Raw genomic sequence first — 27,798 nt, 5'->3', positions numbered from 1 at the left:
AAATCAGTATGGCCTGTGGACATGTCTGTGGGAAGTTGTCTTGATTGTTATGTGATATAGGAGGGTCCTGCTCACTCTGAGCAGTACTTGGTTATATACTAAAGCTCCAAAACAGGTGTGTATCCAGGTGTACATCCAGGTGTGCATCCAGGTGTGCATCCAGGTGTACATCCAGGTGTACATCCAGGTCTGCATCCAGATTTACATCCAGGTCTACATCCAGGTGTACATCCAGGTCTACATACAGGTCCACATACAGGTCTGCATCCAGGTCCACATACAGGTCTACATGTAGGTCTACATCCAGGTCTGCATTCAGGTCTACATCCAGGTCTACATACAGGTCTGCATACAGGTCTGCATACAGATCTACATACAGGTCTGATCCAGCAAGAACATCCCCCTATGGTTTCTGCTTCTCTTAGATGAGCTCTTGCCCTGGCTTCCTTCCCTGATGGACAGTGACCTTGGAAATGTAAGTCAAAAGATCTTTCCCTTGCATAAATTGTGTTTTGGTCATGGTGTTTGTCATAGTGATAAAAAGTAAACTAGAAAAAAATCACACTAATATGTAATGTGGCTAAGTGTTCTGTCTAGCACTTCTACGTGCTCATGGTGTAGCTGTGTGCTAGGCAGTAGATGATGTCAGAACGTCAAGGAGGTTTGGAGGATATACGTCCTGTCCAGTTCAGTCTTAAGAAGCCTCACGTTTGTGTTCTTTATAGCTGTATTTCTTTCCAGTTGATGTTGGATTTATATATTATGATAATTACAAAGGAAGATATGTGTGTGCGCGTGTGCATGTGCATGGGTGGGTGTGTGTGTGTGTGTGTTTATGGAGAAAGTCCTGTAAAATAGGTAGCAAGTGGAATGTGGAACTTTCTGGATTATTAACTGAGGAGGTGACAGGAGTTTTCAGATCTTGGGAAGAGCACACGTATAATAGATGTTCATTTAATTGTTTTCATCTTCCATTTTCCCTCACCAGCTTTTCAGGTCCCGGTGGAAAAATGCAGAAATGCAAAGCCAAACTTTGTTAAAAGTTGGCAAAGAATGAGAAAAGGGGAAGAGAAAAGGGAAGGGATAGAGATGGAGTCAAATTTTGTGCCAGTCCCCATTCAGCTTGACTTTCAGTTTTCTTACTCAGATTGTCCAAGAAGTCCCGTCTTAACCCCCTCCCCGCCCACCAGTGACAGAGCCATGGACAAGACACCAAGATGCTTGAGTTCAGCAGGACCTCATTTGGGGCCACCTTCCCTTTATCTCACTTGATATGCAGTCTTGGAATTTTTGACTCTCTCTTACCTCTTGCCCAGAAAATGACCTCTGAATGTCTTTCCTCCCTAGAGAACATCTGTCTTAACCCGCCTTTATGTTACGGAAATTCTATAACCCTCCCCTTCCCCATTTCTTTTGTACAATAATGAAACTTCCACCTTTGAGAGGACTCAAAACATTTTCTTTCATCAGCCTGGTGTTAATTTCACCAAAGCTGTATGAAAAGAAAGCCATTTGGCTATTTCTTGTCTAGTATTCTTGTTCCTGCGAAGCATATCCAAGGCTCCCTCTCTGGTTCTCAGACACATGCACAGAATTATGTAATTGGCCCAACAGTTGCAGGTTCTCCACTCTCTTGCTGCCCGATGTTATTGCCGAGCAGATGACTGTTTGCAGACCTTCCTTATTGCGTAAATGGCTACATTATCACCGTGTACACATTAGGACAAGCAAATGGGCCCCTTAAGGCAAATAAGAGTTCAAATAACCCAGACAAGGTAGCCCAACTGAATTGAGGATTCACCCTTGTTACAACCTCATTGCTTTATGGCACATGAGGCAGGGGAAGGGACAGACTGCTTCAAGTGTGTTTCTCCTGATCCTGCTGGCAAATCACAGCTTTATTACAGTAACGAGCCTGACCATATTTCTGTGCTTATGCATATTAGGCACCAAATGTATTTTCTGGCCTGCTAACCCATGGTAGTAACTAACACAAGCAATTTGTCCTGGGTTAGTGTGTGTGCATGCATTAAGAATGGGCATGTTTGTTGCTCTGGGTTATAAAATACTACATGTTTCATCATGCATATTTTTATATGCACAACTTAACTATATGCAAAATAGCTTGGCAATTAACCAACACAACTTATTAGTCGACTACATGATTATTGCATAAATATGTAAGTTGGGCACAGCCACAATTTCAATTTAGCAATATTAAAAATTTCATGGGATTTTTAAGCATCTACAGAATGCACTACTTTTTCTCTCCTTACTGGTAAGTGGTAAGATTCTTTACAGATACCTTGGTCCTCATTTTCATCTCCATAAATAACTGCCAACCACCTCCTCTTTTTAGAGGCTGTAGGATTTTAGACTGTATATTCCCGCCTAAACACTGTGGACTGACATCTGGTTTTTGATCTAAAGAATATTTAGGTGTAGGTGACTAGTCTCAATGCACCTCTTCCCTAGGCACATACGTTGTGAAGCCATTTATTGACTGGCTTGTTGTTATTAGAAAATGACAGCCTTCATTCAGTTTAACCACTGAAAACAATGCCTATGCCCTTTCTCTCCCTTTCTGTTGAATACCAGGTTCATAATTTTATTTACCAAATCATGGGTCTGTGTAGAGTTCGTCCACTCTGGGCAAGTGGGAATGTGGCTTTCTGAACTATCAATTAAAATGAACTTCCTCCTGCTTCCCTCAAAAATAAATCACTAAATAGATAAACAAAAGGCAGATCAAGAAAAATTAGAGCCAACAGGAAATCTCTGATAAAGGAATTACTGAAGACTTCCACTCAGACCACCTTTTGAAGTTGTGGGAGAATTATTTTCTCACTCCGTTCTGGTTTGGATTTATGTAAACTAGCACACCAGCTAGATAGCTTTATTTAGTCACTACTAAAGCAGGAACAATGTTGTACAAGTGCTGATAACATGAAATACCACAAAACAAGTGGGCTTATCCCTTCTGAAGCTTCTTTTCCAATACTGGTGTTTCTCTTTAGCAAAGCCTGCTGTGTTTTTCAGTAATATGATAAAACAACATAAATGTCTTTGTGGTTAAAGGTGACTGTTTCAGAAACAGCATGGCTGGGCTGTCTTTCATGTCTTGACACTGAATTTTTAAGCAGTTCCCTAGCTCCTGTGGATATAGGGGTTTTTGCTTATGTACCTCCAAAATATCATGTACCAAAGAGAGGAAAAAATAAGAAACTCACATTGGTTACACGTGATACCTTAAATACCCAGAAATTCAAGATACTGAGAAGTGCTTTTTACAGCTTTGTCACAGACTGATGTCCACGGTAGATACTGAGTTCTTTGACGGTCTTTTCTTACACTTTCAGTGCAAGTTGGTACAAATGACCCCAGCTGAATGCTGAAAGCAGATGTTTTTCCATTAATTAGCCCTGGACCCGGGCACACTTGGGACTTCCTCATCTTCAGGCCGAAAGGGATTGGTCCCAGTGAGTGTGCTCTATATCTGCATTTAGTATTATCTCATAAACAGCAGTGAAAACACAGCAGGCCCTTGATGAAGATACATTAGCTTATTTCTAATTTAAAGTTACATTGCTTAACCTTAATGTAATTGGTCACCGGTGGCCAACTGTTTGTATAGTGTGTTGATGACCAAAGAGATGTAATAAATTATAAAACTCTCTGCTTAAATGGAGGCAGTGAATGTTTTGTTAAAAGCCTTGCATGTAATAATGGTAAAATAATTATGTCTCAAGCTGAATAACCATGAAGCTGTTGATATTAGTAATGGCATTGTTCTTGGGGTAGCTCGGTTTATTCACACTTAAATACTTTAGCTTGACTCCTCTACATTGCCAAAGAGAAACTTTCCAAGTTGAGCCTCACATTGATTAAGATAAACTTGTTATCCTAATATCTTGCTTAGGGGTGATCAGTGTAGGGATACTGTAGTAGAGGGAAGGAAAGGATTAAAAACATGATATGGTTAACTAGGAACAAAAACGTAAATACTGCTAGCCCGTGTGTGCTCCTGTATCACTGACATGAACATTTTTTAAGAAGACTTGATTAACTAGTTGGGTGACTGGGATAATAATCAAATATGAAAGTAATTGACACAACTTTAATGTTTAATAATAAACAATTGGCCAGGGGCAAAATAAACAAAAACGGTTTCATATCTCAGAACATGTTCATATTTGAATTTTCTTAGGCCAAATATAGTGATTGCTGGGCGCCTGAGAAGCACAACACAGGATTATAACAACAATTACAGTTTGTTTAGAAATGAAATAACCTGAACAATGATACCCACTAACTGACTTTCTCTATGCTACTGCTCAGATCTCTTCCTTCTCACTTATACTTAGGGCTGGAGATCTGAGTTTACAACGTGAAACCTGAAATAAATATATCCGTGCTCCTGCCTGTCTCTCTTTCTTCCTGCTTGGGTAGTGTTAGCTCCTTTGGCTATAATAAGTAGAAAAAGTCTTTGTGTTTCTCCAAAGACAGTCCTTGCCTCTAAATATTTGCGTTCTGAATTTTGGATCACCTCCAAAGGGCACTCACATTACAACAGGGAGAAACATTCCTCTGCCTTCTCACATTACACTTCTGAGAAAGACCTTCCAATAATTTAAACTATTTACAGTACTACTGGACCATCTTTTCCTCAGACTCTTTCCAAAATACCCTGAGACACTATTTATGGCTGGCTTCTGAGGTGCCTCACAGGATCAGTTTACAAAATGGAGACTTCAACATACGGAAGCCATTATTTTGTTTAACACAATTTGAAATGTTATCTTCCCTCCCTCCTTCCTTCCTTCCTTCCTTCCTTCCTTCCTTCCTTCCTTCCTCCCTCCCTTCCTTCCTTCCTTCCCCCCCTCCTCTCCTCCCTTTCTTTAATCACTTGCTCTCTGCTTCCTTCATAGAAACACCACCTTGTCCGGTGACATTCATTATTCGGACCCTGAGAGTTTACCATGAAGGTGTCAATCACTCCAGGGCCCATTTGTCAATATTAATTGGAGCTGGTCCCTAAAATAAAAAGTGTTGGGAAAATAACAGTGTTTTTTTCCCACTCTGGAAACAAAAAGAAAATTTTCCTATGAAATTAAAACTTCTACATTATGGATGAAACCTGACAGAGCATGGTAAGTCGTTGAAGGCAGTGGGCTTCAGAGGAGCCGCCCTTCCTAATTGAAGCTTTGAAGGTGGCGCGCTCAAGTTTGTCCGGGGAATAGCTGCACTCTGAGGTGACTTCAGAGACACCCATCTTAATGGGAAAAATGACTAGGTTGCTATTCCAACTAAAAATCAATGTGGCTCTCAGTTTTAATAAGGAGCATGAATCTAAAAACGTGTTTAGTATCAGGTTATATAAACATACCCTAATGAGATACCATAAAACCCATCACACTAAAGGCTGGTTCCTACAAGGTATATTAGCTAAAGATGCTCCATATATTAGGTCAGTGTACAACAGTGCACATAATAAAGCAGCTCTGTCAGGATAAGATGCATGTTTTGCCCCTTAAAACTGTTATGTTTTGCACATTTTAGAAGGTTCCTTGAATACATGAATAAGATGAGTTGTTCTCATCCCCTTCTTAAGCAATCTCAGAATGGCTATGACCTGAAATTGGAATTCTTGTAAACACCCATCCGAAGAAAATGTGTGCAGCTCTGTCTTAAAGAGACGGTACATGTTTAATTATCCCAACTTCTTTTAGCAGAATACTATTAACATGCACATTAGCATCATCTCATTGGCTCTTCCTGCTGCTCCACCTTGGGGGCAGCAGTAGGAGCTAATCTTATTGCTCCCATGCGCATAATAATGAAATTTGGTCTTGTCTCAAGGCAGCATTCTTTGGTCTAAAGTACAGCTGGAGACATTACTGTTCTGGAGAATTTCTGACCAGTTCATTGTAAAAGGCTAAAAAAATAAATAAAATAAGATATGGTCCTAGACCACAATTGTCAAACATATTGTCCTACCTTGAGTGAAACATCCTGAACGATTCAAAGAGCAAATGATTACGTGTATGAATAAAAACATGGATGAAGGCTAAAGCCTTACATCTCCACACACATATCAACAAGCACGCCCCAGACACACAATCCTATGCTCAGCGTACATCTGTGAAAGTTCTGCTTCTGTGCCCTGCCTTGAGCTGCATACTGAGGGTGGGGAATAAAGCAAAGCCAGGGAAAAAGCCTTTCACTTCTGCAGTTTTCATCCATTTCCCACGAAACAATGACAAGATCTCACAGAATATATAATACCATTCCCTTTTTTTTTGCATGCAATGTTTGAAAAGCTTAAAAAAAAAAAAAAGAACCACCAACCATGCATACTCTATATGGCATGCACAAAATACACGTGAATTCAAGGCTACTGAATTAGGGAAGGTTGTTCCAACATTTCCCCCTGGTACATTATTTGTATTCAAGGTTTTTGAAATGACATTGTAATCTGATGATGCACCAGCCTATTATATTGTCTAGCAGGACAAATATCCTTGCGTTTTCTCTGTAGAACTAACACAATTTTTCCATGTCAGAGGTGCATAATATCCTGGCGGTCATAAGGAATGATGCCATTAATCCTCTTGGGCAATCTCCAGGTCTGATTATTAGGGAAATAAATTTGCATGCTGCATATGAGCTAGGTGAATCACCGAGAGCACAAATTATATTTCCTGACAGCAAGTTAGAGAATGGAGCCCTGTCGCTTTTTTATCTCCCCCCCCACCCCACCGAAAGCTATAGAATTTCAATTCATTACATGAGATTGGTTAGAATTCAAGTCTCTTTTTAAGTTGATATTAAGTTGAGTCTGTTATCTCTGCGAAGGCTGGTAGGTTCCCCAGAGTATCCACCTAATCACTACTTAAAAAAATCGAAACGTATAGTTAGTGTCATGATTTAGGTACCGGAGTTCCCTTATTTATCAGCACAGAGTGAGATAATTTCAATTTGAGCCTCCATAGCCCTCATGAATTTAACTGATTCGAAAGCTTTTCACCCCAACTCCCTGTCTGCTTTCTCCTTTTGTTGCATATTGTAATAATAGTTATTCTGGGCACCTTCGTGACTGCCATGCCAGGCATTGTACCAGGCTCCCCCCTCTCCAGTAGAAACACAATTGTAGCCAGGCTTGTGCAAAAATCCCCAAGTCGCCTTCTCCATAACTGACTGCCATCCCTTGCTGGCAGTACTGCAGACGTGTTTGCATTCAATATCCATGATGAATGTATTTTTATTATTTCTAGGGGTTGGCATTGGAGAAACCTTTTTGCATTATTAAATTTGAGCAGGGAGAATGATAGCAAATAAGAGCATAATAAATTGCTTTATGTCCTAATGTATTAATTAAGCAGACATTTATTATAATGGTTGTTTTATAGACCCATTGTAAAAATGTATGATTGTGTGGTGATACTCTTCGCTCGAGCCACATATGGCAACTCGGGTGAATGGGTTGTGATGTCTGTCAGATTGGAAAGGGTTCACTAGGTCTAGTCTGCAAATTCACAAGAAAGCAATGAACCTTGCTGGGGTGTGAGCAATGAAATAGTGTTGCTGTGGCCAGCATGCACGAAAGAATCCTTTTATTAGAATTGTGCCTATGTGAAAAAAAATAAGACAATGCTTCCTATACACAGGAAATACCTTGTATTTGTGTGAGGCTTTATACTTTTAACAGTCCATTTATAGATGGACACACAGAGAAGACACATTGTACAGAGAATTTCTTCAATTAAAAAATGGGTGTCATTATTATTATTTGGGAGTCAGAAACTTGTACATTTCAGGACCTTAAGAGTGATAGGAAAATCTCAAAGGCAGACAGTTTTGGAATGAGTGCATGGAGAATGTGATGTGCTACACGCTTACTCATACAGGGGGAGGCAAGACCACCACAGCTCCAACGGCTATGCTCTGGCCACCCATTACCTGAGCCATAGGTAATAGTCAGAGAAGCCATCCTTCCCCTATCTTGTTCTTCACAGTGGGTCAAATGACTATTGCCGCTAAAAAGAAATAAAAGTGTTTGGCAGGTTCTTTCTCTGTTTTGCTCTACTACACCAATATGATGGTTGGTCAGAGATCTCTGAAAGGACAGAAGCACTCTGTGCTTTATAAGCAAGTGGTTGGGGTTTCTGCGGAGTTGGGAACTACTCTCTTTTAGGAAAAGTAATTGGGATCTGAAAAGAATTTAGAGAATTTCAATGAAGAGAGGCATGGCAGCTCAGAGACAGTCTCCTGATGCTTCCTTGAAGCCCAATGACTGTCTTGTCTTCAAGACTTTCATTCCTATTTAAGGTGAGATTCTGAGCCTAGTGATAGAAGTCGTTTGTGACAAATTGCGAAAAAGACACAAGGTTAGACTCTGGGCATGTCTAAACCCACTTACTACAGATGGTAAACTAAACCTGTCCTCAGTGTCACCCTAGACTCCTCTCTCCAGGAATTCTGTAAGAGTATGTCAGAACAACGGTGTAAAGGGGCCCCAGGCTGAGAGGCACTCAAGCTGAGAATTGAGTCGACTAGTCCTTGGGTACATGGGGGAAGACTAAGCCTAGTCACTGGTCACTGGTAGGAAAGAATAGGAGAAGCTGCACAGAGTGCTTCTTGGAAATGGTATGTGATAGAAAAGACCTGAACCTCAAACCTCCCTCAACATGGTACCAAAACATTCATTCCTTTCAGGGGCAACATGGAGCTTTGACAAGGATCTTTTCATTCGGCAGGTAACAAAAGCTGAGTGGTTTGAGTCTGTATTTTACACAGTTAATCCAGTCATTGCTCCTGGAGATGTGATTTTTCCCTTCTGAGTACCAGACTCCTTGTCTGTGTTGTTTTCTATTGCTACTGTTTGGCCTGACCTAGGAAGGGGTCCAAACTTATTTCACATTGGACAATAGTGAGATCTGAGTGAAAAGTCAGGGAAGGACTGAAGATGGGAGGTGGCATCATTTGTACTACATGGGACTCCAATGCCTAAAATGCCTTGTTCTTATCACTGTGCCAATCTAGAAAGAGAGCGGAGAAGATGGTGAAAGCTGGGAGGAACAGGAAGATGGCAAAAGGCAGGGAAAGGAAGAGAAAGGACCAGAGCCTGCAATCTAAATGGAAGTTTTCTACACTACTTGTGGAGATTTTTGAGGACTGAAGTTTGGATATTAAATCTTAAAATGGAGCATTTGGAGAGGAGAAAAATATCTGGACATGGTAACAAGCTTATAGTCCCGGCATCCAGAAAGCCAAGGCAAGAGAATTGAGAAGTCAAGATTAGATAGTGGTACCTTACCCAAATTCTCAAACTGGGACGGATAGACAAAGGAAGAGAAGACAGGGAGGGACAGAGGGAGCGAGGGAGGGAGGGAGGGAGGAAGAGAGGAAGGAAGGGAGGGAAGGAGAGAGAGAGACAGAGAGAGACAGAGAGAGACAGAGAGAGACAAAAAGAGACAGAGAGAGACAGAGAGAAAGATAGACATAGAGAGACAGACAGACAGACAGACACACACACACACACATACACACACAGAGAGAGAGAGAGAGAGAGAGAGAGAGAGAGAGAGAGAGAGAGAGAGAGGCTGCCTTGTATGTGAGCTGGATCCATAGGCCAACTGACTGATAAGTTTTTACAAATTTCAGTTATAACACAGATGCTTCTGACACTCTGTAGGGCTGGGAGTCCTTGGAATCCAAACACACTATGCTTGTCCTAAAAGCAAGGGCTAGTTTTAAGGACTTTGCCCAGGGCCCGGGTGTCCACCAGGGAGATTGCAGTGTATTGTGTGCCTCTGTGTGGTGACCTATCGTGACGAAGATGGAATTTTGCACAGCCAGGCAGCTGACAAACAGTTCACCTTTCAGGGGAAACATAATGTTTCTGATAAGCAGCTTATGCTAGTTTTCTTAGCAAATAGCCCAGAAGCATTTCTGTCTCTGGCCTTCCCAGATGTGATAAGTTGAAAAGAACCCCTCTGACCATGTCACGGTCAGGCGGGCATGTTCAGGGGACAGCTGTGTGGAGAGATGTAAACACGTGGCAATTTGAAACTGATATAAAATAATTGATCACAGAGCCAGCCCAGAGCATGCATTGTTAAAAGAAACACATGTCCCTGTTTATAGAGTTGTGAATAGAGATGCATGTATTTATCATTGGAGCCAGAGGCCAAAGCCTAGGCAAGCTTGGTCAAAGGCTTGTCACAGTGTGGCACAGGGCCATGCATAAAAACAATGCACCTTTGAGTAGTAGTTTTGAATGTCTAAAATACATACATACATACACACATACACATATATGTACATACATACACACACACACACACACACACACACACACACACACACACACACATCCAGGTAACCAATGCTGGGCTTACGTGTTCTCATTTGTTCTTACTTTGTTTACCATGGCAACTTAAGGAAGTAGCATTATTGGGTTTTGGTGAATGAAAACATGAAGATCTAGAAGGGTTGAGTCATCTGTCTTTGAGTGGGAAATGGTTTAATAGCAGAATCTAACACCTTAGTTCAAAGCTTTTATTTCTACTGTTCTTTCTCCAAAAGTGAAAAAAAAAAAAAAAAAAAGAAGCACTGTTTTGGGTAACTCTTGCCCATTGCCTGCCTTGTAAGAGGAACAGCCATGTATGCTAGCAGACTAGTCCACTGTAAGTGACCTTCACATTTTACCTCAAAAGGCAACCAAAGGGAGTGACCTGAGTGCCAAGGACTCAGTCAGATGCCAGGAACAGAAGAAGGTGATGCTTTGGGGGGGGGGGGGGAGCTTTAGGATCTTTACAGCCTTTGCATTGCACAGAACATCCCCTGTTTACAGTCTGTTTTCAGAAAATTGGTTGCAAGAAAATTTGAGGAAAAATGCATCCCATTGTCTGTTTACCTTGTGGGCATTTGGTAACTATCAGGTCACATTTTCAAGTGAATCATGTGCACTGGTGTTAGTGAAGGTTAGACTCTCAGTGTTACCACCAGTGTCATATGGCTGCAGTGACAGTCAGTGGTATTCAAACTGAATTAATCAGAAAACTTGGCCTACTGCAATGTGACAGTTACAGGGAGAAAGAAAACTATGTATATACCAAAGGCACGCCACGGGACCATCTTTCCACCTCAAGATAACCTATGGCTACATAACCTTTCCAGACCAAAGGCATAGGGATAAACGTCACCAGAAGCCAGGTCATTCAGGTTGGTTCCCTCTTGTACCCCTCTCATTGCTCAAAGTGGCCTTGGTGGTTTCATTTTGCCTAGGTAATGAGAGGAAGGGTGTCTGAAAGCCTTGTAAGAACACAAAGTAGAGAGACATTGGGATGAAGGTGTTTCCCCTGATCCTCTCAAATGTGAGCACACAGTGTTGTCCCTCCCTCCCTAGCCGTAAGGAAATGTGGTGATCACGGTGATCCTAGTGGTGCCTTAATTCTATAAATATGTAATGTTAATTATGTAAACAGTGCAGAACACTGAAATCTCTTCATCATGTGTCATACAGTAGAAATAGTATGCAGCCTAACGCGACATTATACAGTAATAATGTTATTTTCACGTTGGCTAGTTGACAAGCATAGGCCAACGCTGTCTATCAAACAAAACTGTTCTGCCAGATTGTATCTTAGTGATAAGTAGAGCAAGAGCCACTCTGAGTCTGCTTGTGTATTAATCAGGGGATCAGACTTGGGCCGCTCCTTCAAATATGCCCTCTAATAAGAAAAGAGAATTTTCAGGTCACCCTGCGTCTTATTCAGCTCAGGCTGCCTTTACAAGATACCATGACTGGAGTGGCTTACAAACCAACATTTTATTTCCTCACTGTTCTGGATTCTGCAAGGTCTGAGGCCAGCATGGTAGGTCTTCATGATGATGTTCATTCTGGATGGCCTCCTCCCTGTCTTCTGTGTTCTCAGATGTTAGATATACATAGAGAGAAAACAGGGGAAAGGTAGAGGGGGTAAAGAGAGGGGAGAAGGGAGGGGGGAGAGCGCACACTACTTTTCGTGTCTTTTCTTGTAATGGCATAGATACCTTGAGGAAGAGGTCCTATCCTCCTCACCTCATCTAACTTAACTATCTCCCAAAGTCCCCATCTTCAAATACAATCATAATCGTGGTTAGAATTCTAACGTATAGATTTTAGGAGGACACAGTTTAGTCTATAGCACCAGGCTAAAGCTGGATGGTTTCAGAAAACATGCAATTAAAACATTAAATTATGTGTTTTAAGAAGGGCATTTTGGATTTATTTTTAATTGACAGATAATTACCTTGTAATATGGTATCCATTGTAAGTTGAAAAGCTTAGGAAGACATCCTTTGAAACTTCCCCAACCATAGTCACAGTTATAGTGAGGTAGGAAGACCCCGCATATTTGACAGAGGCAGGCAAACCGCTCTTCACACAGGCGGATACAGACTTCATGCAGACTCATGCTATGGCATCATGCTTGTGCCAACAATGATTTGTTCTGAAGTCAAGTCTCTAGGGCATTTACTGTTCTTAGAGAACAAATACAGGTGACACGTATATTTTCATAAGTAAATTTACTTCTTTACCCTTTCTGCTCCACATTCATTTTGTTAATTGTTGCTTTGCAGTGGGTTAAGAATATCCAGGATGGGGCTGGGGATTTAGCTCAGTGGTAGAGCGCTTACCTAGGAAGCGCAAGGCCCTGGGTTCGGTCCCCAGCTCCGAAAAAAAAGAACCAAAAAAAAAAAGAAAAAAGAATATCCAGGCCTCGGGTTGAAAACACAGTTCCAGTAGCAGTGTCTTCTGGTCACTCCTAGAGAGTGTCTTCTGCACGCACTTAGTATTGGCAAGTTTCAGACAGCCCGAGAAGCAGCTGTGCAGCCCTTAGGTAACTCAGGGGCAAATGGGAAGGAAAGGAAAATTTGCTTCACGTTCTCTTTTATTTTTATTAAAGCTGTGTGACAACTCTTAAAGTTGGGTCATTGTGGGAAGAGATATTGCATAATCACCAGACAAGTTAAGAGCCCGGTGAAACAGAGGGACTGAGTCTACACAGCGTAAAGTGAAGAGGACACTGCTTAATTATTATTTAATTTGAGCTATCTTTGCCAAGATGCCCTTTAACAATTAATTAGTCTTGTTTTAAACACAATTTCATAAGTGGACCCCCAAGTATCACCTCAGGAGAAAAATGTAGGGCCAATAAGATAACTATATCAAGAAATATAATAAAGGCATCTCTGACAGGCTGTAAACAATGACCTAGGATCCAGTTGAGCAGTCTTAAAATGCTGAAAATACTGGTCTGTGTGCTCTTATATTCTCTTCTCTGTGAGAGATTGTTTTGAAGATTGTATAAATAGTAAGAGTAAAGATGTTTCGATAACTACAAATTAATTTTACTGTATGAGTTGAACCTAAAATACCTTTAAATATACTTTTCAAGCCTTATCAATGAATGTCTATTATGAATTTATAGTAGAAGCAAGTATCCTTTAATCTTATTTGGAAGTGATACATGGATGGGAGAATAATATATACTTATTACATATATATATATTATGCATGCATACATGCAGGTACACACACAGCTCATATATATATATTATGCATGCATACATGCAGGTACACACACAGCTCATATATATATATATATATATATTATGCATGCATACATGCAGGTACACACACACACACACACACACAGAGCTCAGTTCAGATGAACTCCTGATGAAGCACATGGGCATGTGACACTTCTGCCTAGCACTATGGTTTGCAGGTAATGGGCTCCTGCTAGGTGGCAAATGCTTTATACACAGGAACGAAATCTTAATAGGCATTGTATCCCTGGTGCCTAGCAACAACATTCAATCACGAATATGAGCAGTTTGTTTGAGAAAGTCTGCACTGGATCAGACTGGATGATAAATGTCGGAATAAGAGAACACGTGACTTGATCTACAAGGTCTTAAGTATAATCAAGGGGGTCTCAGGCGGCATGATCCAGGGACCAGAAACTGTTACTGAGGCATTGACTCCAGCCCACATAATAGCCATGCTGTTAATCAGTGCAATAATTGCAGTTTTAATTTGATTGTTAGGTAGATAGAAGATTGGTAAATATTTTCCACCTCATGGGCCATACAGTCTTTGCTGCATCTACCTACCTTTGCAGACTGAGGAAGGAACAGCCATGGGAAATATGTCAGTGAACCCAGTGGTTGAACCCACAGGAGAGTTTGGCAACTTCAGATCTAGCATGCCACTAGACATATATTTTCTTTTCTGACAAAAAAAACCATTTGACTGACACCTTTTTAGTAAGCAGTGAGGTTAGTGCCTTGATCTCATAGTCTGTGTTCAGCCACAACAAAATAGTGACAACATTACTCAGAAGTCATTGCATCTTTAAAACATATATTAGTAATGCTCAAGCTGAGTGATAGTTGTATAGACTGAGTGGCAAGTGGATCCTGCAATGAGACTATCAACACCCATGTTCAAAATAAAAAAAAAAAATTACAGTCGAATTCCAATGGCCCAGTCAGTCACTTAAAGCCAAAGTATCAAGGGAGCACACAAGTCTTCCATGAGATTAGCATCTCTCACCACATGAGCCTCTGTGGGCTGACAAATGGAAGGTGGGCTTTTTCATCCATGCTGCTTTATGTCTGATTTGAATCCCACCGGGTACAAGACTGGTACACTCAAGACTCGGATGGCAATAGTTAATAAATGGCCCATCAGGGACCTGCCAGGGTCCCTTTGCGTGAGCAACCTTAGGTAACATTTTCTTTGCTTCCTCTCCTTTTCTGGCTCTCTGAGATTCCCTTCTGCCCAGGCACGACGTTTCCTTCCAGTACTTTCTAAGTAACTGAATGGTAGATCGCACACCTTTAAGGCTGTTATTTTCAAGTTTTAATAATGTTTTGCAAGTCACTTCCTGTTTCTCAGCTGCCAACCTCGCCGAAAGCATTCCTTGTCAGGTACTAATTTGGGTGACGTGACGACCACTTGATCTAAATTTTTGGTAGGTAATTACTGAGTCAGAAGTGAGTAATTTTTTGATATCCAGTGGCAGTCAGAAAGGTGGGTATTTTACTAACCACTCATTAGAGATTCTCCAGTTGTGAAATGTCCTGAATTTTGCTCTGTTTGCAGACAGAAGAAAAACCTGACTGCTCAAACGAAAAGGAAGTTCCAGCTTATTTTGGCAGTACTTATCGGGTTGTGTTGAAGGGTTTTTTTTATTATTATTATTACGAACCAAATCCAGAGTTTCATTCTACCAGCAATATTAATTTTGTATTGATCCAAACCTCATGCAATCAACGGATTTCTTCTATCTCTCTCTTTCAAAGTCACCAAAGAGCTTGCATTTAATCTAGAAATGTGTTGAAGGTATTTCGGTTATTAAGGGTTTAAGAAATGTCGGGATCTTCTGTAGGAACATTTAGTACTTCAGAGCCTTCCTTGAAGAGCCAGGCCTTTATATGGAATACTTAGGGATACTTTTAGTGTTTTAAAAAAGTGTTCACTTTATTTTTATACTAAAAGAAAAATGATAATAAAAGGAGATGTTTCTGAGGAGAAAATAAACTTAATTATCTAAGGTTGACTCATTATAAGCAATAAAAGCTAAAGTAAATGTGTTTTTGTTGTTGTTTTTTCTGACATTTTTATGTCAGGGGCAGGTATCAGAATCATATTGTTTTGGTAAGCTGCTTGATTTTTTTTCTCTTCAAATCCCTGGTGATTAAATCATAACATGTTAATATTAGCTCAATCTGTAACACAGAGTTCCAGGTTTAAATTCGGTTTCATTGTTCAAGACGCTTTGTGGTAAGACCCACTGTGAAAGTGGGAGTGTTTCGCTGATGTGCAGTAACCTCTTTAGTTTTCTAGGGATATTATATACTTTATCTTGAACTGAAAGGCTCAAACAAAATCTGTTTTTCTTTCATAGTTCTGGATGCTGTAAGTACAATTTTATGTTATTGGGCATAAATTGGGATTTAGGAAACTGAACTTCACTCTAGACCCAGCAAGATCAACTATATGTCTCTTCTACATTTGGTCGGTTCCTGTATCCTTTAGCTTGTGTCCCAGCCTGCCTTGGGAAAGAGAGAGAGAGAGAGAGAAAGATGGAGAAAGGGAGGGAGGAAGAGACACTGTTAAAGTCCCCTCTGTCTTCTTTCATAAATATTTATTGAAATATCATTTAGAGCTTGGCTTGGTCAAGGTAATCACTCTAACTCATCAAAATCCTAAGTTTATTTGTTTCTGCAAAGAGCCAATCCTTCAAAAAATAACTCACAGGATCAGAAAATTAAGATGACTGCATCTGGAAGCTTTTGCGAGTCAACCCAAACGCTTGTTAGATATTATATAAAATAGACTAAAATCAACACCCTCGCAGGAGTGCAGCCCCTTGCAGAGGCTGGAGGGAACACTCATGTAGCAAAATTCCTAAAGTATGACCCATGTTATGAAAAAAGTGTGGATTTAGAGGCAAGAAAAAGCCACAGAAAGGATGCTGGTGAATTCATACTTTGGAAATAAGCTACGTTTGCTGGGTGGGTTTATGGTTCCTAATTTGAATCCTTACTGAATTATTTGAACCTTCCGTCTTTGATCTCTTAGAACTCGAAATAATTCATAATTATAATGGAGACACTATTATATGAATCACAGACTTTAGTGACAATATTTAGAATAACTCTGAAAAATAAAATATTCTTCCACTTCTAATAGGCTTAAACCTTAGTAATGCCTAAGATGTTGAAAATTCATTTAGTATGTCTAATCTTCTGAACATCACAACTTAGCTTAACTGGCCTTAAACATGCTAAGAATGCTTATAGCAGCCTACAGTTGGTCAAAAAAGCAAGCACAAGGCCTGATTTATAATAAAGTGTTGAGATTCTCCTGAAATTTATTCAGTGCTATACTGAAAGTAAAAAACCAGAGTGCTTGTAGGGGTACACTTTCATACCATGGTAAATTGAAATATCACTAACTTGGAGACTCTCTTCAGTAAAATATGAATTGCTACAGGCATCTCTGGTCTCTAATATTCTCTATTGTTTATGTTTATTGACTAATATTCTTAAATCCCTTTAGAAGAAGACAGAAACAAGCCTTCCTTGAGTTGCTGAGTTAGCCTAAAATTTCTCAAATGAGTAATTTTCTTTATCCAGTCTTAGAAGGCCATAAGAAAGGGACAATGGTGACAGCTCACTCTACCATTAACTCATTGCATCTTTATAGGGACTGGTAGGTGTTTCTATGTTTCTGACCTATGTATCCTTTCACTATTAGCTTGAGTCCAACATTGCTATATGCCATAAATGGATCGTCAGTAGTTTTCATGTTTAGTAGTATATAAAACAAAGGCGGCTAGGTACCTTGGATTTGGTGAAACATGGGTTAGCCTAATGTAAGTAGAGAGTGAAGCAACATATGTTCTTTTACAGGTAATCCATAGATTTAAGTTTGGAGAGAAATTACCAAATCCAATACATATGCCTATTTTCTTCTTCAGATTATGCACCTGAAGTGTTCTCTTTAGAAGTCTCTGCAGGAAGAGGCAATACAGAACAATAAAAATCGTGATCTGCTCTATACCTGACCTGAGCACGCAGCCCTTCAGCTATAAGGTTCAGTTCATCCTTTAAAAGATATTGACAGAATGTTTGTCATACGCTCACACTAAGAATACTATATGGTTCTCTGGTGGGAACTGAGGGCTCCCTGCATAGTCTATCTGCTTCTCCACACTTATTTGCTATCGTCACATTAGGCAGTACCATGTGACTTGTTTTGATCAATGGATCAGCTATTGAGCCACTCTGTGCTTCAGGGTAGTATCTTGCTTCTGGGGATGTGTTCTAGAAGAGTTTATTTTGTGACACAAAATGTTTCTTGGTAGCATATCTTGCTCACTCCTGGATATTTGCATGGGGCCGAGAGCTAGAGCAAGTGGCTTTGTAGTCTATCAAGCAGCAACAATGAGGTGGGTATCTATTAGGACAGCACAGAATAGTGCTGCTCATTTTACAATGTTGCCTTGCAACATATGGAGAAAATATGCACATTGATTAGTCTGTGGTCTCAGAAGGTCACTTTTACAAGTTCGGCATGTCTGGACTCTGCTTTAGGGTCAGGAAGGGCTGAAGTTAAGATGTCAACTCCTATGGTGTCTCTCCTCTGAAAGAAGGGCACTCAATTCCCAAGCATACTACTCAAGGATAGCATTCATTTTCTTGATCTTGAAGGACTAGGTTATGATCCTCCTTGCTGGTTGCTGTTAGTGTCCTATGCGATATCATCTATTTTTACCAGCAACCGAAAACTAAATATATTGGTTCCATTGTTTAGCATTCCTTTTTGCAAATAGGCCAAGAGATCTTTCTGCTTTTCAAGGTCTTTGTTCCGTGCCATCTCTACATTTGAAGTTTACCTGATTTAGGACATAGTTCCTCTAAAACCTCCCTTCTTAACAACACCCAAGTGTTTGCATGGTGCACTAGGGAGGTGGGAGTCTAGGTCCCCATCTTCTGACCTTGTCCATCATGACAGTGTATCTCAATCCACAGATTACATGCCTCATACTTGTAAACAATAACTAGCTATCTTTTCATCCTTGCACCAGGATTGGACATTTTTCCACCTATTTTTAATTTCTTAAATAAGGCAGTATTACAGAAAATCTCCCCGTGAAGAGGCCTCATTACTTCCCATCTGCTCTGAAGAAGAGAAGCTCTGTTCCCAGTCCTCTGAGTGGAATAAAATCATCTTGTACTCCTGTCATTACACAGCACACAGAACAAAACAGAGCATACTTTTGTGTCTGCAATTTATGTCCGCTGTGTGCAACATTTCACCAAGATCTATTAGTAGTTTTCTTGATAAACACAGTCTTATTCAGACTTTAACTAACCCAAATCACACCACTCTGCTGTCTGCATGTCTGTGTACCACTGTGCTGCAAGACTGAATGCTTGAAAGCCTTCGTAGCAGTTTTCATCCCCACTGTCACCAGTCTAAGAAGACTCCACTCCATATCCACACTGACATTCTATAGCAATTAAAGTTCTGAATACGCTATAGTTTTATGTGTGAATGGGATGTCTTAATTATATTTTGGGGGTCACTCATTTACACGGTTGGAGACTTTTACCTCTCCAACATTCATATCCCAAGTAACTTGTGAGGCAGTTAACTGTATACGGTTAAGATGTACAGTTGTCTTCTTATATTTTTGGTTGTGAGCCAAGCCTTTAACAGCTGAGCCATCTCTCCAGCCCTACCGTCTTCTTCTAATTTGGCTTTGGTTCTTAAGTACCTTTCACTGAGGTCTAAGAAGGAATCGTTTCCCTTGATACCCATGCTCACACCTTCCTTGAAGTCTTCAGCATCTTGTAAATCTTAGGTAGGGGATAGGATGATAGAAGAAGATAGGAGATGCTAGGTTAAAAATGTTAATAACATCTTTAGTCATAAGGGAAATGCAAATCAAAACAACCCTGAGATTTCACCTCACACCAGTGAGAATGGCTAAGATCAAAAACTCAGGTGACAGCAGATGCTGGCGAGGATGTGGAGAAAGAGGAACACTCCTCCATTGTTGGTGGGATTGCAGACTGGTAAAACCATTCTGGAAATCAGTCTGGAGGTTCCTCAGAAAATTGGACATTGAACTGCCTGAGGATCCAGCTATACCTCTCTTGGGCATATACCCAAAAGATGCCTCAACATATAAAAGAGACACATGCTCCACTATGTTCATCGCAGCCTTATTTATAATAGCCAGAAAATGGAAAGAACCGAGATGCCCTTCAACAGAGGAATGGATACAGAAAATGTGGTACATCTACACAATGGAATATTACTCAGCTATCAAAAACAACGAGTCTATGAAATTCGTAGGCAAATGGTTGGAACTGGAAAATATCATCCTGAGTGAGCTAACCCAATCACAGAAAGACATACATGGTATGCACTCATTGATAAGTGGCTATTAGCCCAAATGCTTGAATTACCCTAGATCCCTAGAACAAACGAAACTCAAGACGGATGATCAAAATGTGAATGCTTCACTCCTTCTTTAAATGAGGAAAAAGAATACCCTTGGCTGGGAAGGGAGAGGCAAAGATTAAAACAGAGACTGAAGGAACACCCATTCAGAGCCTGCCCCACAGGTGGCCCATACATATACAGCCACCCAATTGGACAAGATGGATGAAGCAAAGAAGTGCAGACCGACAGGAGCTGGATGTAGATCGCTCCTGAGAGACACAGCCAGAATACAGCAAATACAGAGGCGAATGCCAGCAGCAAACCACTGAACTGAGAATAGGTCCCCCGTTGAAGGAATCAGAGAAAGAACTGGAAGAGCTTGAAGGGGCTCGAGACCCCAAAAGTACAACAATGTCAAGCAACCAGAGCTTCCAGGGACTAAGCCACTACCTAAAGACTATATATGGACTGACCCTGGACTCTGACCCCATAGGTAGCAATGAATATCCTAGTAAGAGCACCAGTGGAAGGGGAAGCCCTGGGTCCTGCTAAGACTGAACCCCCAGTGAACTAGACTATGGGGGGAGGGCGGCAATGGGGGGAGGGTTGGGAGGGGAACACCCATAAGGAAGGGGAGGGGGGAGGGGGATTTTGCCCGGAAACCGGGAAAGGGAATAACACTTGAAATGTATATAAGAAATACTCAAGTTAATAAAAAAAATAAATAAATAAAAATAAATAAATAAAAAAAATGTTAATAACACACCATAATTTTTACTCCTCATTTCCACAGAGGAAGCTGCTTCGGCTAACAAGCCAGCTGCTTGTTCTCATGTGTGGGCTTCTGTGCAGGAACTTAGAAGAGTAAGGGCAAAGTAGTAGGCCAAGACTGAAAAAGCAGGAGGAACTCTTTCCTATTGTGCATCAAATGCAGCCCTGGCTGCTCTAAACACAATACACTGTTTTCCTGCCTTCTACCAGAAAACTCCACAGTGAACATGGGACTAATGGGGGAAATATTGATTCAGGTTGTTAATTTGCTTTCAAAAATTGGGTTCCTGAAATCTTGGTAGAATAGGCCCAAGACATATCTGTTTATCCATTTGTTCATATTAAAATGGCACTTCTAGAAAATATTATCTGGTATTAATCTGGAGAATAGTGTTGTAAATGCCAGAGTTTATGTTTATTATACTTATTAAACTGGTCCTGATACCTCATAAAAATAAAATAAATGCCAGGGTTAGAAATGTAATACTTTGTATAATTCTTCAAATCTTTAATATTCTGTTTATTAAGGTTTTATTGAAATACAATACATGGAGGACAGTGAATGAGTGGAGTCCTGGCTTCTGTAGCAGCTCAATTTCTGCACCATACTTTCATTTCTTTAATGAAAATCTTTTAGGCTTCCAAATATCTACATTCCTGTGAATTTCCTTTAAGAACCAGTAAAGAAAAGTTCCTCTCTTTCTCAAAGAAATGTTTGTGTTTGAGGAAACGGTCAACTCAGATACTTGCCACTCAAGCAGAGCCGATTTGGTTTAGTTTTGTCGTCATCTACATAGGAACAGGGACAGCCTTCCTTTTGGAGAAAAAAATCAAGGACATTAAGCCCAGAGGAGGCTTTGGGGGATGCACATAGGCGAAGATGTTATCCTGCACAATTCTTGAGAGAAAGAATCATACTTTTATCCTTCTCTCTAGTAATACTAGTCCTACACATGGGATCCTCTTCTTACCATGCACCATTTGACTGTCAAAAATGCTAAGTTGACATTAAGGACTGGAGGAGAAACTTCATGGAAATCTGGTTTAATTTCAATTGAAAGTCTGATCTGTCTCTGGGCCCAGCTTTCTTGTTCATGTATGACGTAGTGGACTGAATATGTGTGCGCCTTTTTAAAATCCCAACTTCCAATGTGATAATATTATGCCATAAGACCTTGAGAGGGTGAAGTCAAGCCTATGACTTTGGGTAGTGCCTTTATGGAAGGGTTTATGGAGGTAGACACTCTCTCCCTCTCTTTCTGCCACCTGAGAGCACAATGAGAAGATGTGAGAGTTTTCAAACCTTCATTAGAGTCCACCACATTGGCTGCCTGATCTCAGACTTCCCTCTTTCAGAAAAGGCCACCTCATCCATATTTGCTTATAGCAGCCTGGGCTGCCAGAGATTCAAAGACTTGATTAGAAGACCCATTCTTTCTGCTGACACTAACGTGAAGCTCTTTGTCAGGAAATCCAGTCATCGGCAAGTCACGTGATGACTCAGTCCTATGTATCTGCTTTCACAACTTGCTGGTAATAATAACAATAGCTCAGTTTAAATTTCCCTGGCATATTAAAGAGACTAACTACATTAAAGAACTTGAGAGCTTCCAAAGTAAAGCAAGATATTACTATGACAATATTCAAGTATCCCTTACACACTTCAGAACTAAGTGATCACACTTTTTATTCCTCATGAATCTCTATGTTTATTGTGACCTAGACAGAAGTAGAGTTTATAAAATAGACTAAGAGTGTAATTGCTTTCATAGGTTGAATTGAGAAATTCTAGAAAACTACTCTAGTGCTTGTGAATGACGGAGTGGAGATTCTCCTCTTTGCTGTAGGAGAAGTAATTATAGCCATAAGGGGAAAACAACAAAAAATTTCTAGGGGACAAACAAAACAACAACAAAATCCTATAAGAAGGGTAGTTAAGACTGTAACTAGTCATACAGCATCCATGACAAGCATTTTGGGTAAAGGACTACAGAGCAAATATTTTGGGCTCTGCCAGCTATAGGTCTCTTGTCTCTGGGCAAGTATGTAACTGGCATTGTAGTATGAAAACAAGCTTAAAATAATCAGAACTAAATGAACAATGCTATTTCAATAAAACTTTATCAAAGCATGTGATGAACAGGGGTTGTTGGCATTTAGATCAAAATTTCCTACTCTTACTCTAGGTGTGAGCCTTTTGACTCTGGAACATCTAGTGCTGAGTCACCAGAAGCTATGGAATTGGTTCATTGCATGGATGACACTAAGACTGATAAAATTAATCAAATATGATTTTATTTTTATCTAATCCTATAAAGCCTTATGTTCACACACTGTGTGGCTCCTGAAATATATGAGACTGGGGTTTTCTATTTGACAGGTGTTATTCTTTCCTTTCCTGGTTTTACCCTTCTCTAACTTCAGCACATTGTATGTTTTTCTGTGTTTTGTCTCTGCAGTGTCTTCTATTTAGTTAATTGCTTATTTTGAGCGTCATAAATTTCTCCAGAAAAGTCTGAAAGTACATTAAGTATATGTGAGAATAAACAATTAGTATTTTATATGATTATGACTATTTTATTTTTAACAAAAGTTTACCCTTTAAACTAGACATTTTCTCTGACTTTATTTTGTGTAATACCAGTGCTGACAAGATGGTCCTTGAAAACAAGAGTCAATGATCACAGAAACTGGAGGAACTCTCTGTTCTGTCCATTTGAAAATCAGTCAGCAAAAACGCTGTGCTCTACAGGGAAGAAGACTTATTAGTCTGATCTGGATGCTAAAACACAGGTCTGTAGATGAGGCAGCTCAGGTAAGGACATGGGTTCCTCATAGCACTGAAGGCTGGGTGGGAGCTGATTCCATGCCTAGGATGTTTTCCCTTTTTTTTTTGAAGACAGAGACTTTTTGCTATAACCTTACAAAGTTAAAAAAGGATTATGACTCACATATCTTCTCTTACAAGGATACCAATCACATTAACAAGGATTCCATCCCCATGACCTAAGTACCTGCTCGAGTTATAACTTCTCAAACTATCACAATGGGGATTAGAGTTTCAACTTGAATTGGGGTGGAAGGATATAAACATTCAGTTCATAGAAGAATCAAAGAAGTCTGGTGATCTTTATTTTACCTTTCTTTAAATATCCCATATGTAAATATCTTTTGATACAAGATCCCAGTAAATGCCCAGGTCCCTTTCCTCTTGAAATCTGTCAGATATGTGTAGGAGTCAGAGCACAGGGACACATCCCCATAATAGGACATTCTTATCATTTCCTTTATGGAACAGCATGAGAAGTCCTCAATCAGGAGAACTGAGCTGACCTACATAACAGTCTGAGCTGAGACATTAACCATTTTTTAAAGTGATAGAAATTCTAGCTGTCTAACACTTGAAGATGTTGAAGACTCCAAACTTTTGGGAAACTGAGTCTTGGCAGCAGAGAGGAGAAAGCTGTCACCACTGTCCAGCTCCTTCCAGGCATTCTACAAATGCAGCTTGTCCTACATGTGCATGCTATGGAAATCTACCCTTTCCGTTTTTATTTTTTGCCCATCAACAGTAGCATGTGCTTTGTGGAACACAATTTAAAAATAATCTCATAACTACTGTGGCAGAGTACTTTAAAGGATGGTCACACATGTTCATGACAGCTGACATCTAGACACTTCCTACAGCAGCCATGTGACTCCTCCAGTCAAAGGTGGAGGCTATTTGTGAATCTGCCCAATTCCTTGACTTCTTCAGCTATTGGAATAGGGAGAAATGATGGTGGGGCAGATCTGACGCTGAAGCTCTAGAGACCCTTGATCCTTACATTTGATATCTTGGTACCCTGTCATTCTGTGATGGACAGCTATTCTCCTGATCATGAAATGATGTCATGTCACCTCTGTTACTCCAGTCAAGAATCGGCCAACTCCCAGGCTTAATGTGAGGCCATCCTATAATCCTCAGGTGTGACAAACCTTAGACAACAGCAAGCAGCAAAGCTGATCCAACCCGCAGCCATGAAAGCATACCCAGCTCAGGCCAGAGGCAGGCAGCTGTTGTGCAGTCGTGAGAGGACCAATAAATGATGAGTATCTTGATCCACTGACTTTTGGAGTTCTGGCAGCTCTCTCTGTGTGCAGTAATGGCCACCGATGACATAACTATCATTATTATTTGGGTCTTTTCATATTCTGTTCTTTACTTGTGGCGTATACAAGGTAATCAATGTTATAAATATTACCAAAGAATTATTGTAGATGTGTTGTTTTAACTTAACATGGTCAGTCTTATACACTCATCTGCCAATAATACAAACTTGTTTTGGGGTGAGGGATCTCAATGGTGTAAAAGAACAAATATAAAAAAAATATTTCTGATTATATTCTCTCTTGATAGTTTCCTCTTCCCTGAATGTACCAGGTAATGTTCAACTAGACGCCATTAAGGAAGATTTCTTTCTATCCTGAGCGTGTGTGTGTGTGTGTGTGTGTGTGTGTGTGTGTGTGTGTGTACATGTGTGTTATTTGTTTTCTGTTGTTTTGAGGAAAGGGATTGTAATGAGTAATAATTTGAAATTTTCTAGTTATTCCTTCTTATAACTTGAGAGGTAAGAGAAGAAGTTTCTTAAATAGCTGGAAAGATAAAATAGCCAAACAAAAACCAGGGGCTGGAGAGATGGTACAGTGGTTAAGAACATTGAATGCTCTAGCAGAGAACCCAAGTTTGATTTCCAGTAGCCATACAGGGGCTCAGAGCTGTAATTTGTGTTCTAGGGAATCTGATGCCCTCTTTTGACCTCCACAAGAACCAGGCACATGTGTGGAGAACAAACATTCATACAGGTAAAACATTCATACAATAAAAATAAAGATATAAGTATAAATAACACACACACACACACACACACACACACACACACACACACACACACACATGTCAAATGACAAAGGAGCTTCCTCCTTCCCCTGCCATAGGTCTCTGTCCAGGGGGAAAATGGATACAAAGACACCTTTCTTCTCTCAGAAAAGCATTCATGGGCAAACACATTGGTAGGATCTTCCTCATGGCCCGGGAAACTGTGAGCACAGCCTGGGGAGAATGATCTGTCTTCCAGGTTGACAGAGCAAAAGTGGAGCTGCTCGCACAATCAGGGCTTCACTGGACCAGTGGAATTCCCATACCACACACTCGAGGCACCTACCTGCTTAGTGAAATGGAACCAGCTAACTGAATTTAAATTAATAGTGTACATTTCTTTTCGTTTAAGTTGTTAAATTGTATTTCCACATTTGATAGTCATTTGCTAAGTCGTGGAAAAACATCGCATATATAATAATATATGTGGAATTCCCTGTAGCATTTGTGGGGGGAGGGACTAACAAGTTTTATATGATTTTCTCATTTGAAACACCTGTATTTTAAAGAAACATTGAAGGAGTAGCTAATTTCAATTCATATTTTATTAGAAATATTATATCACAAATGATAGATGAATGAATGCTGATGCATTTTTTTTTACAAAATGGAGACACTTTGATTCACTTTCTTAAGCAAGAAAAATAAAATTGAAAAATAAAATTATTTTTTCATGATTTGATCCTTTTAATTTAAACAAAGTTTTATTTTTTTATTTTTAAGCTCTTTGAACCTAAATGTCATAGATGAAAATAATTTACTCAAAGTCAACTAATTTATAAACTTAAACATGTAATCATTCACAGCATCAATGACTTGATTCTTCATACCTCATTACATTGGGAAACTGAGAATGAAGGGAAAAATAGAGAGAGCTTGAGGTACATTGATTGTGGTTTTCTTCATTATCAACATCTGTAGTAAATTGAACACAAACATATAAAGTATGATGACTTTACATTTAGGTTTGTTCTTTCTTTGTAAATAACATGACTGTGGAAATGATACTGACCAACAAAGGTGATTATTCTGGATTCAAGTATCATGCTTAGGAGCTAGGAAACTCAAGTTGATTCCTGTTCACTTTTGCAGTGAACTTTGTTGATGGTATTCAAGAGAGCAGGGAGGGCTCCTTAGGCCCCTTCTGTTATTACTTGGGTCTAGGATGGAAACTGTGAGGGTGATGCCCAGTGTTGGGGGCCAAGCTGGGACAGGGACTTCTCAGAAACCAAGGGTCTCTATCTCTCTCTTGCTCTCAGTGACCTTGCTGGGGTTGGTGGTCCAAGGTTTCTTACTCCTTAGAGGCCATGTAGGCCATGAGGTCCACCATCCTGTTGCTGTGGATTCATGAAGGGAAAAATAGAGAGAGCTTGAGGTACATTGATTGTGGTTTTCTTCATTATCAACATCTGTAGTAAATTGAACACAAACATATAAAGTATGATGACTTTACATTTAGTCCTGAAATGAGCTTTACAAAGTTGCCACTGAGAGCAATGCCAGCCCCAGCATCAAAGGTGAAGGAGTGGAAGTTGCCGTTGAAGCCACAGGAGACAACCTGGTCCTCAGTATAGCCCAGGATGACATTTAGTGGGCCCTTGTTTGCCTGCTTCTCCACCTTCTTGATGTCATCATACTTGGCTGTTTCTCCAGGCAGCATGTGAGATCCACAATGGATACACTGGGGATAGGAACACGGAAGGCCATGCCAATAAGCTTCTAGGTCAGTTCTGGGATGACATTGCCCACAGCCTTGGCATCACCAATGGATGCAGGGATGATGATCTGGGCTGCCCCATGACCATCATGCCATAGCTTTCCAGAGGGGCCATGCACAGTCTTCTGAGTGGCAGTGATAGCATGGACCGTGGTCATGAGCCCTTCCACGATGGATGCCAAAGTTGTCATGGATGTTCTTGGCCAGGTGAGCTAAACAGTTGGTGGTACAGGATGCATTGCAATCTTGAGTGAGTTGTCATATTTCTCATGGCTCATACCCATCATAAACATGGGGGGGGGGGCTGGCCAAAGGGATGGAGATGATGATCCTTTTGGTCTTACCCTTCAAGTGGGCCCCAGCCTTCTCCAT

General features: G+C 40.3%; 1 pseudogene; it reads right to left on the bottom strand.

Annotated features, from left to right (window-relative positions):
* Window positions 1–91: 91 nt before the first annotated feature.
* On the bottom strand, window positions 92–27,798 carry LOC134481694 (glyceraldehyde-3-phosphate dehydrogenase-like; annotated as a pseudogene).

Source organism: Rattus norvegicus, chromosome 14 (genome assembly GCF_036323735.1).
Source record: "Rattus norvegicus strain BN/NHsdMcwi chromosome 14, GRCr8, whole genome shotgun sequence".
In the NCBI taxonomy this organism is placed as follows: Eukaryota; Metazoa; Chordata; class Mammalia; order Rodentia; family Muridae; genus Rattus; species Rattus norvegicus.
The sequence above is the reverse complement of the archived record's forward strand: the minus strand, read 5'-3'. Positions and strand labels throughout refer to the sequence as shown.